Below are 12,315 nucleotides of genomic sequence, written 5' to 3' on the forward strand. Positions count from 1 at the left end.
CTTTCTTTCTTTCTTTCTTTCTTTCTTTCTTTCTTTCTTTCTTTCTTTTCTTTCTTTCTCTCTCTTTCTCTCTTTCTGTCTTTCTTTCGAGACAGGGTCTCACTCTGTTGCACAGGCTGGAGTGCAGTGGTGAGATCTCAGCTCATTGCAATCTCTGCCTCCCTAGTCAAGTGATTCTTATGCGTTAGCCTCCTGAGTAGCTGGGACCACAGGCACATGCCGCCACACCTGGCTAGAGACGGGGTTTAGCCATGTTGGCCGGACTGGTCTTGAACTCCTGGCCTCAAGTGATCCACCCGCCTTGGCCTCCCAAAGTGTTGGGATTACAGGTATGAGCCACCACGCCCAGCCTTATTTAAGTTTTTTAAATTTCAGTTTCTACATCCATAAAATGTGGCTAGTTGAGGGATTCAAATGAGACCAAATAATAGCTGATATTTTAGTGTTTGCTATATGCTAGGCACTGTTCTAAAGGCTTTACATCTATTAATGCAGCATCGCACTGCCTACCCAGAACAATGAGCGTTACTATGCCCATTTTATAGAGGGGAAAAAAACCACACAGAGATGTTAGTTAATATAAACCATCTTGTTTCTTGTCTGGGTTATTGCAATAGATTCCCAACTGGTCTTCCTGTTTTCATCATCTGTCTCTTCAATGTATTCTTAACACAACAGGCAGAATAATCCTGCTGAAACTTGAGTCAGATCTTGTCACTACTCTACTTAAAATCTTTCCACCTTATCCAGAGTAAAAGCCAAAATCCACTCTATGTTCTACAAGGCTGCCTCTCTGACCTTTCCTTATCCCACTCTTTCCCTCATTTGCTCAAGTCAGTTACTGTGACCTTGGATACCACCTTTCCCCTTACTTAGGGTCATCACACCGGGCAGCTTTTGCCCCTGAATGTGTTTCCCCCAATTATCTACATGATTCCTTCCTTTGAGTCTTTTTTTTTTTTTCTCAAAATTCATATTCTTAGTAAGCCTTCCCTGGTCACTATATGTAAATGTGCAGCTCACACCTCCAATTTTTCAGCTCCCCCTTCTCTGCTTTATATTTTTTCTCCTTAGCACCTATTGCAGTCTAGTATGCATGTGTCTACTTATTTGTTCACGGTCTACCTCTTCCAGTGGCATATGAGATACATGATACAAAGAAGGACTTTTGTTTGGTTCATTGTTATGTTTGTAGTGCCTGGTGCATTATGGTCATAAGTATTTGCTGAATGGATGAATTACCTTGCCCCGTGTCACACAACCAGTAAGAGGTAAGGTTCGATCTCAGGCTCTCTGATTCCAGAGTCTTAAACATGGAGCTTTATTGCTTTGTAAACTGTAAAATATTAAGCAAATAACCATTATGCATTATTTAGGGAGATAGTGATGGTGCATGGGAAGATCACACATACCCCACTTGTCTAAGCTCAGAGTCTGGGATGATATGACTCCCTGCCTACTAGCAAAGAACTAATTGGGGATGTAGGACTCATGAAAAGGTAGATCATCATTTTCTTTCTTTTCTTTTTTGAGACAGGTTCTCACTCTGTCACCAAGGCTGGAGTGCCGTGATACAATTATAGCTCACTTCAGCCTCAAACTCCTGGGCTCAAAGGATCCAACCACCTCTGCCTCCCAAATAGCAAAAACTACAGGCATGTGCTACCTTGCCTGACTAATTTATTACTTTTTGTAGAGACAGGGTCTTGCTATGTGGTCCAGGCAGGTCTCAAAGTCCTGGGCTCAAGCAATCCCTTTGCCTCGGCCTTCCAAATTATTGGGATTGCAGGCATTAGCAATTGTGCCTGGCACATAATTTTCTGTCATATCTCTAATATCAGGTCACATGTCGAATGGCATAGGTAAAATCTAGCCCGGGGTACATACGGCTTCAAGTCACAGACACTGTAAGAAAGTCTTACAACAATTATTGTAGCCGCCACTCTCCACTGCAGCTAATTTCCATTGTTCTTTTCTGCCTTCCCTTTCTCTCACTTTCCTTTCCAGCCAGTTTTTCCAGTTCTCCATCTGTTCTACAGCCTGAGGGTGGCACTCCTGGTCTTTGTCATGCTGGTGTCATCCTAGTGAAGAGATGACTGACTGTTCTAGTCTGAACAAGATCACCCCTCCCCAAATCCTTCCCAGCTCTGAAATTATACTTCTGAAATCTAAAGTACTTCTATATTAATAAATTGCTGTGTTCACACTATTATGGGTTTCAGGCTCCAGACTCAGAGACTGAAATCAAGAGAGAGAAAGAAAGCTGGAAGACCAGAAGTGGAACAGATTAAAGGTTACATATCCTTACCAGCCAGTTGTTAATTTTTCTCATCATTAGATGGTTGGCTCCACACAAGCCCTACTTGGCACCCTGAGACCCCCAGCCTCGTATAAATGAAGCCATCCACCTGCCTCCTACCACTTACCCTCTTGGTCCCATTGCTTGCCTTATTGGCCTAGTTATTCAACAGTCTATAAACCACTAACTACAACTATATTCAGTTTTAAGAATCAATTCCTAGGATTCCAGCAAAGAGTTTATTTATAACTGTTGCCAGTTTAGACATTGATAGGGAAAAAATGTCAGATATTTTTAGGAAATCCAGCTTAGTCATTTTTAGGAAAAAAATGTTTCAGGTATAGCAGCTTGCCAAAAAAAAAAAAAAAAAAATCCTGGCATGTCCATATGCTTTTTAAAAGATTGAGTTCACTCAGTGTGTTTTAAACATCAAGCAAAGCAGCAAAAGATCCGTTTTCATCTTTCTCAGAGAATAGGAGGCCCCTTCCTTTGTGACCTTCTTGTTTTGCTTTTAGTCTTCTCTGTATGACAACTTTCCTTCCAGCCACAGAAGACTGGCAGCTTTGGCACTCTGGAAGCCACGCTCCATGTAAGAGAGATGTGAGTGTTATTTATTGGCCAGGGGGTGAAGTCCTAGTGATCTTGGTGATGGTCCAAGATCATTCATATCATTCATGTTGCAGATTGTTCTAATATTACTTTTTTTCTGTTGCCTGTAGGCACATCTTGTGTGTGTGTGTGTGTGTGTGTGTGTGAGAGAGAGAGAGAGAGAGAGAGAGAAATCTATTAGAAACTAATCTCAAAGAACACAAGAGGAACACAATAAATTCTCACTCATTGGTGAGCACTGATTGGGGCAGGGAAAGAGAAATAGTTAGAATAATCATGATGATGATAATAGTTAACAGTTTTGAAACTTACAACATGTCAGTCACTATAGCTAAGTACTTTTTATATTATATCATTGAATTCTCACAGTCACTTATCTTACAGATGAGAAAACTGAGACTCACATATGAAGTACATTCCCCAAAGTCACTCAGCTAGTTAGTAGTGCAGCTACCTTTCCTCTAACAACAACAATAATAATAAAAAAATAGTGTGGTTCTTTTTTTTGCCTTCCTTATACAGAACAACAAACCTCCCTTTTAATTTCTGATAATTTATCTTACGAATTTCACGGAAATTCCCGTCTAAGGAATTTTTTTTCCTCTCAACCCTGTTTGAATCTGCCTCTTTCCCAGTTTGCTTCAGGGAACATAGTATAGTAGAAAGAGAAAGAATTTTTTTTTTTTTTCCAGGCCACATAGCATGGTATTCTAGTAAAATCTACAAAGTATTTTGGATATATTTTGGCAAAGTGTGTTCAATTTCCATTGTGCAACTTTCCAAAGGTAAAAGCTGAGGCAAATATCTTAGTCTTTTGAGCCTCAGTTCCCCACTTAAAAAAGAAAAGATAATAGCTCTTTCATAGGGTTGTTGTGATGACAAAATATGATAATGCATGTGTAACTTAAATATTTTGGCCTTCCTGAAGTTGCCTACAGTTTCTGCTTTGTACAGCATTTCATTCAGCAGAAACATATATCCACTTCTAAGAGTTCTTCAAAATGATTCAAATCCTTATTGAAGTGTCTAAAATAGAAAGGAAGGACCAATCCCATTATTCAACATATATCAAAGCTTCCTAAAAATTCTCTTCTCCCCCAAATTCTGCTTCAGAAGGCTACCACAACCTCTTTCCCAGGGTATTGGCTCTTCTTCATTGCTTTTTCTCCCTAAGGTCCCTACTGCACTACTATGTTGTCTAGTACTGCAGGATGATAGTTTTGTTGTCTGTTGCTAAACAGACATTGTCTCAGTTATTTCTAAAGCAGTCTTGCTGGGGGCGAGTACATACAACAGCAAAAATATTGCCATTTTTTTACTCTCCTTTACTCACCTATCTCTTCTTTCATTATTTCCTGGATAGAAATGATTTATTGGAAGCTAATAGCATTTTTTTCTTTTTGTCTTGTATTTTATGACTATTTTGTCTAATTTTTCTTTTTTTTTCTTTTTCTTTTTTTGGAGATGGAGTCTCGCTCTGTCACCCAGGCTGGAGTGCAGTGACTTGATCTCAGCTCATGCAACCTCCACCTCCTGGATTCAAGTGATTCTCCTGCCTCAGCCTCCCAAGTGGCTGGGACTATAGGCACACACCACCATGCCAGGCCAATTTTTGTATTTTTAGTAGAGACAGGGTTTCACCATGTTGGCCAGGCTGGTCTTGAACTCCTGACCTCAAGTGATCCGCCTATCTCTGCCTCCCAAAGTGCTGGGATTACGGCGTGAACCACCTACCTGGCCTATTTTGTCTAATTTTTCAAATAGACTATGAGTTCATTATTTTAGTTTGGGATGTGTTAGGCTGCAAGTAACAGAAAAATGGACTCAGTGTGGCCTAAACAAATAGAAGTTGTTTTTTTTTATATATACAAAACATCAAGACGAAAGAAATTAGCTGCTACCATTGGTTTGGCAGCTCATTCTCTGCAGAGCCAAAGTCTGCTCTGGCTAGGTCTTTCATTGCAGCCAGAAAGCTTTGCTAGAAACTTGAGCTGATTTTTTTCTTATATCTCATCAGCCTGAACTATGTTAAATGGCCATGTTTGGCTTCAGGGAAACCTGGGGAGCTGGGGAAGCTTTGTAGGGGAAGTGGACAAGAGAGAAGGGAATTGAGATTAGGTCTTATGTCTGCTCCACTCCTTAAAGACAGAATATGTAACTCGTTCAGTCCTTCCTCACTGTGTCTAATGTACTTCTGGGGCATAGAGAGTACTCAATCAATATCGGTTACATTAATTAATTTATTAATAAGTAATGGATGGATGAATGACTTTTCAGCTGCAAAGGGCGTATAAGGCCTCAGATAGTAATCTTTAAAGTACTGTCTGGAAGTCAGAATGCAGTGCGGAGAATTTTCTCTGCCAGCATTAGGAAAAAATAACTTCTACGACCCACACCTGAATATTTCGAAACTCTTCAAAAGGCTTAGGAAAGTTCAAAGGACTGCCGCCCATGAAGTTTTATAATAATTGTATTAGCTCTGGAATCAGATAAAATATTTCTAAAGAAATCTGGAGAAGTCAATGACCTAAAATAGATAAAATGATGACTTTTTATTGTTTGTTCCATTTAAACATTTACTTGTTTTTAACATAAAAGTTTTGAAGTCATAGAATCTATGAAAGGCTGGGAGAAGGCAAAGAAAAGATGAAGGTCTGAGTAGCAATGTTCACATGAAGCCATTGCCACTTGGCTTTATTCAGGGATGTCCTTGAATCTTAGAACAACCTCTTCATGCATGGTCAGTACCCTCCTTGGAAATTATGTATAGATTTTTTTGCAGACTAGCTTCATTCTTGCCTTAGTTTTATATCTTCATTGCTTTCTCTTTTTTTCTCACTTATTTCTAACTTACCTTATTTTATGTATCTTTAGAAGCTCTCTTAAGTCCTTTATGAATAAGGCAGGATAGAAATAACTAGTTAGTAATCAAGAATGGTGCTATTTTCTGTGCCTATTTCTGAAATCAAAAGCTGTAATGACTTGCATTTTAAAATAATTAAGCATATTCAGGAATAGTCACAGATTCTGAGACAGAACTGACATCAGAGATAATCCCAGAGTGTTAAAGATTGCACTTGAAAATGAATCTAGGCTTCTTTGAAGTGTGACACATTGTAAATTCATGGGTGGTTTGTAATGTACTACCAAGCTGTGAATTTGGGCACCTCATATGGTGTTCATATTTTTGACTGCCAAATCTGTTGTGTTCACAGTTGCCACCTCACCCTTCTCCAGCACTCACCCTAATATTCCTTAGTGATTACAAATTATGATTATTATGTCATTTGAATTTTTATCTTCAATTAGCTATATAGGAAAATAAGAAGTTTTTGTAGGACTTGGTTTGGATCTACGAAACAAATGTGATATAAATATTTCTTTTCATTACTGCTTGTTAGACAAGAAATGAATCTTGCCAAAGCCTTATTTTAAAAAGAGCTAGTCTTGGGAGCAATTCTTCATTTAGTGTAAATTCTCAGTCTGCATTGTCAAGTGAGTAGTACTGAATACTTAACAGGTGGCTTAGCAATTGATGTGCAGAAGAAAAGAATTATTATAACACCTTAACTGTTTGCAGATGTCCTGGGTAGGAATATATATGCTTTTGTTTCATAGTGCAGTCTTTTGTTTTCATGTTTAGTAATTTTTTTATTCTTAATGGACCTGTCTATAAATGAATCCAACTGGTTTTTTATGACAAGGAGAATTTCAGCTAGAGGGGGAAAAGTCTATCAATATAAGGAAGAGAATGAGAATTGACAGAAATTGAATAAATTTTTAAATTTCTATTTAGTGAAACTAAGGGAATGTGATTGACAGTGAGCAAAAAGGAAATGACATAAGGATTTAAGAATTTTCTGTTTCATGGTAGAACTACTCTGGAACCTACATTTAAATCTCTCTATTCTCAAGTTAGGCATCGGTTTTCAAGTATCACAATTCTGTTGTTAAATGAGATTTACTGGTGCACTTAGAAACATCACGAAGCTTTATTTTAGACTAGCTAGGTAAGCTGTTGTGTCTCCCCTTCCTCACTCTGTGGACCCTAGCCCCAGAGTATTAGGAAATATATGGTAATAGGAAATATTGCTTCCCCACAAAAAAAAAAAACACAGAAGAATATGAATTCTTTTTGTGAGATTTGTTATAAGCCTCTAAAATACAAACACAAACCCCTAATGAAATAATGAATCAAGATCGTCACGTTCAATGATTGCTGACATCACAGAGGGGCAATAGAAAATCATGTAACACCTACTGGAGTTTACAGTACCACCTATAAAGTTTTTTTGTCAAAAAATTAAAGTTACATCATGCTTCTAGTTATAACTGCCAGTTTATAGTGAATAAACTAGAAAGAAAAATATATCAAAAAGCACCAGAGAAACTTAATAATCAAAATCCAGAATATGAGATACTCTGAGGACAAACAGTCAGGTGTCACTGACAAATGAATTGCAAGGAAAAGAGGGGGACAACTGTAGATGAGAGACCTAAATATCAAACAAAAACAGTATGTGAGGCTCCGTGTTTAGAAGCTGATTTGAAGCCAACTATAGTTTTAAAAAATTGATACTAATGTGGAACTCTGAATGCTGACTGGTTGGTTGTTTAATGACATTAAAAAATTATCAAATTGTTCTGTGTGATGATAGCATTGAGATTATATTTTTAAAGTTCTTGCCTTTTATAGAGAATAAATGACATTTATTATAATAACTGGAGCCCTAGATTGTCACTTTATTTAAAAAGACAAATAATCATGTACAAGACAGTATTGCCATTATGAGGAGAAATAGATTACAATCCTTATTATATGCATATTAGCTATGTTCCATATGGTCACAGGATTTTCCTAAAACTATATCTGTCTGCTTTAAGTAGACTTGTGTTTGCTGATAATGGAATGGCTTGTTTGAGTCTCCAGGATGACATTTTATAAAGATCACTGAGTTCTGTAGGAAAATAAAAAAGACAATTTTTAAATTGACTGGATTCAGTGTTACAATCTTATACTGTGAAAGTCTAAGAAATCAGGCAACATTGTTTCCTAGGCTTTTTCAGATATATTATTATGGATTTACAAAGGTTTTTTGTTTGTTTGTTTGTTTTTTGAGACCGCGTCTCACTCTGTTGCCAAGTCTGAAGTGCGGTGGCTCGATACCGGCTCACTGCAACTTCTGCCTCCTGGGTTCAAGTGACTCTCATGCCTCAGCCTCCCCAGTAGCTGGGACTACAGGTGTGTGCCACCATGCCCGGCTAATTTTTGTACTTTTTTTTTTTTTAAGTAGAGATGGGGTTTCACCATGTTGGCCAGGCTGGTCTCACACTCCTGACCTCAGGTGATCCACCCGCTTCAGCCTCCCAAAGTGCTGGGATTACAGGCGTGAACCCCTGCGCCTGGCCTACATAGGGTTTTTAATGCATGAAGAAAACCACTAAAGTGCCTTTCTTTCTTCAAAGCAATATTATTTCCAAGTATATTAATTTGTTAGAAAACTTTCCCATGGGAAATATTGTCAGTTACCTGTACTGTAACAACTTATGTTCAGTATTCAAAATTTTCTACATGGATATAAACCACTCTCACGTGCTCTCAGTAGGAGGCATTAGATAAACATACACAACAGTTGGGTTCCTTTATACAAATGTGGGATAAGAAATACTTTCTTGACATTTTTCCATGGCCAAGTCTTCCCATTAAAGTAAGAACAAAAATTGAAGAGAGATTTTGTGTATAGAAAAATTTTCATTTAAAAAATATTATTGGTAACCTTGAAGGCATAGATAATGGGCATGTCATAAAATTATCAATTATAACTGGCATTGAGGGGCTGTCCTTCCAAAACTAAACTGAACCTTACCTGGTTACAGATGTAGAACTAGATCACTCTCTTTTCAAATATAGTGGAATCATCCAGTGCATATGTATACAAAGGATCTTGTGGATCTTGTGATGATCACCTGCCTTCTTTGATTGCATTAATGCATCTTGCTAAACATTCAGTACAGGTCAACAATTCCAGATTTGTTTCTTCTTGAACAACTCAATGCTCTAAATTTTACTATGTGTTTAATAAGACCTTCCCAAATAAAAAATAATAATTTGGAGCTTTTCCTCTGCCCTCTACCATACATTTGCACCAGGAGGAAGATGGAATGAATATGCAGTGTTAAGTTGATGTATGTGAACAGTGATTTGACATTATGCCAAAGAGAAAACTGCCCCACTTAAATTCGGTTAAGTAAGATGGCTAAAAGTAAATAAGTTGAAACACTGGAAATTATTTTTCTCGTGTTCTCTTGAGGCAATGAAGGGAATATGATACTACAGTATATGAAGTTGTTGGTGTTATATTATGCACAACATATTTTGACTATTTGAATAAATGTTAAGTTTTTAATCAATTTGTACCTTAATAGTGACTGGTTATCTGTAAGTACAGAATAGATATGGATTGTATTTTTGTGTGATTTTTTTGTCCTTTTATTGATTTTTTAAAATGAGAGATGGAATTAACATTGAAAATGGGAATTTTTTCTAACCTAATCAATTGTTACATGAAAAATTTATTTATTTATTTATTTAATTTTTGAGATGGAATCTCACTCTGTCACCCAGGCTGGAGTAATGCAGTGGTGCGATCTTGGCTCACTGCAACCTTCGCTTCCCGGAGTCAAGCAATTCTCCTGCCTCAGCCTCCCTAGTAGCTGGGATTACAGGTGCACACCACCAAGCCTAGCTAATTTTTGTATTTTTAGTAGCGATGGGGTTTCACTATGTTGACCAGGCTGGTCTCAAGCTTCTGATCTCAGGTGTGATCTGCCCGCCTCAGCCTCCCAAAGTGCTGGGATTACAGGCATGAGCCACTGCGCCCAGCCTTATTTATGTTTTTGGGGCAGAGTCCTGCTCTGTCACCCAGGCTGAAGGGTAAAGGGGCGTTCTTGGCTCACTAAAACCTCCGCCTCCTGGGTTGAAGAGATTCTCCCACCTCAGCCTCCTGAGTAGCTGGGACTACAGGCACGTGCCCAACTAAGTTTTGTATTTTTAGTAGAGACTCTGTTTTACCATGTTGGCTGGGTTGGTCTCGAACTCCTGATCTCAAGCCATTCTCCTGTCTCGGTCTCCCAAAGTGCTGGGATTACAGGTGTGAGCCACCATGCCTGGTCAAAAATAAATTTATATAGTCCCTCTGTATTGCTAGAAAAGTTCTTACCTTTCAGAAATATACACTTTAATACCTATGAATGAAATGATAAGTTTGATTCAAAATAATTTGGTCCTGAGAAGATAGCATTTAAATGAGGTAAGATTGGCTATGATGTGAAGATGGATGCAACTTGGTGATGCACTTGATGATGGGTGTTCATGGTATTCTTTTTTTTTTTTTTTAAAGACCGAGTCTCACTCTGTCGCCCAGGCTGGAGCGCAGTGTCACAGTCTCTGCTCACTGCAAGCTCCGCCTCCCGGTTTCACGGCATTCTCCTGCCTCAGCCTCCCGAGTAGCTGGGACTACAGGCGCCTGCCTCCAGGCCCGGCTAATTTTTTGAATTTTTTTTTTTTTTTTGTAGAGACGGAGTTTCACCGTGTTAGCCAGGATGGTCTCGGTCTCCTGACCTTGTGATCAGCCTCCCAGAGTGCTGGGATTACAGACGTGAGCCACCATGCCCGTCCCATGGTACTCTTTTCCGACATTTATGTTTTGAATTTTCTGAAATCAAAAGTAAACAAGCCAATTAAGAAAATCCCCACAACACACACACACACACACACACACACATACATACACACACGCACACAGAAACCCCTTGTAAGAACTCAGATTTTATTCTGACAATTTCAGACCTTGACCTGAAGTGCTCTTCCCCTGAAGCTTCTTGTGGTTCGCTCACAAGGGATGATCTGGCCTTCGTTTGTATGCAGGTAGTACTCTGGGCTTCCTTCTCTTGTTTTTGACATTGTGTTGTAATTGCTTAGTCACCTGTGGAGTGGAATAATATTTTTGAATGAATCTTTTGTTTCCCATATTTCTTCTTATTCCTTTGAATGGGCCTTTGCCCCATTCAACCAGCTGAGCATTTTGTGTTCGTTGCCACTGGGAATGGGTGATGGAGTAGACAGACAGGGACCAAAAAAGGAGTTGATTCTATTTATTTATCTAGAAGTTGATTTTCAACCTTTGAGTTCCAAAGCCTGGGCATCCTGATAATAGGAAGAAACCATGTGGAGTAATAGATTTGGTACAAGTTGTGAGGAGTTAGAGAAGAGCACATTTGTAACCAGAATTCCCTAGACTGGAGTAAGGGGGAGAAAGGGGAGAGGGAGGGAACATAGCCTAGTGGGAGACAAAAATAGGTGGGATCTAGAGACAGCCCAGATCTGGAGGGTTCACACAGAGAGGTCCAGAGCCAGCCTCCAGAGAGAGCTTGGCCCCACCTGGCCATCCTCTCGAGTGAGCATTGCTTGGCACCAGCATCAGGGACCCGAGTGCGAACAGTTAGCAGCCACAGATGGTTGTGTCCCCACTCCAGTGTGGCTTAAACATCAGCTTAGCTGTCCTTCTCAGTGCTGGGGTCTTTTATTGTGGAGGAGGGGTGGAGATGGAGGGAATATACGCTGGCAGGAGGCAGAGATAAGTGGGATCTGGGATGGCAGGAGAGACCTGAACTCTGAACAAATTGAGGAATACAGCCAAGAACTGACAAGGGCTACAATATCACCATTCTTATTGATAAACTTCAGGGTTGGAGATGTAAAATAAAATAGATTTACAGAACCCCAGATGGGAGGGCCAGATGCACCTCTTTTTCCCACTGGCAGTGCTGGATGAAGGGCAGGCTCTCCCTCTGGGGGTGGTGGAAGGTCCCGTGAGGTTTTTGGCAGTTCCTACCACTCATCCTGGCAATCAGGTTTGCTACCAAGAGGAAAAAGGGAGAAGATGACATGAGAATACCTGGTTTGTTCTTCCCAGTTTTATCAGATAGAGAAGTGACTGTGTTCACTCCTGTGATGAGATTGGGCTGGAGAGCCAGCAGTATTACACTGGTAGTGCTTTTCTCAACATGAAAGAAAATGCCAGGAAAGGGAAAGACACTCTCCCCTCTAACAGTCTGCAGCTAGCACGTCATTTGTTGCTCATCTGGTAGAATGATACCCACCTGTACAAGACTTTGAGCAATACCCAATCAACTGACCCAAGTGAAACAACCACCACCCCCAAATCCCAGGACCCTTGGAATAATGCAGTGGAGACTGCGAGCATTAAGCCCTGAAGGGGCAGTGGTGGCTGTAGGTGAAACTTTAAATTCTCCTACTTACCCATAAAAGTGGTGAAATTCATTTATATCACATATCTTTTTTGTCTTTACCACAAGTGTATAAATACTTTTTGAGGGCAAAGATG

At 39.5% G+C, this 12,315-nt stretch overlaps 1 long non-coding RNA gene across 1 annotated transcript; it reads right to left on the reverse strand.

The window, feature by feature from the left end:
- Window positions 1-7,628: 7,628 nt before the first annotated feature.
- Window positions 7,629-12,079, reverse strand: LOC129049170 (uncharacterized). Its single transcript, XR_008512004.2, has 4 exons — window positions 11,714-12,079; window positions 10,758-10,893; window positions 10,530-10,623; window positions 7,629-7,866 (listed from the first exon to the last, which is right to left on the reverse strand). It is a non-coding gene; the product is annotated as an uncharacterized LOC129049170 (long non-coding RNA).
- Between the last annotated feature and the right edge of the window lie 236 nt (window positions 12,080-12,315).

Source organism: Pongo abelii, chromosome 10, assembly GCF_028885655.2.
Source record: "Pongo abelii isolate AG06213 chromosome 10, NHGRI_mPonAbe1-v2.0_pri, whole genome shotgun sequence".
Classification (NCBI taxonomy): Eukaryota; Metazoa; Chordata; class Mammalia; order Primates; family Hominidae; genus Pongo; species Pongo abelii.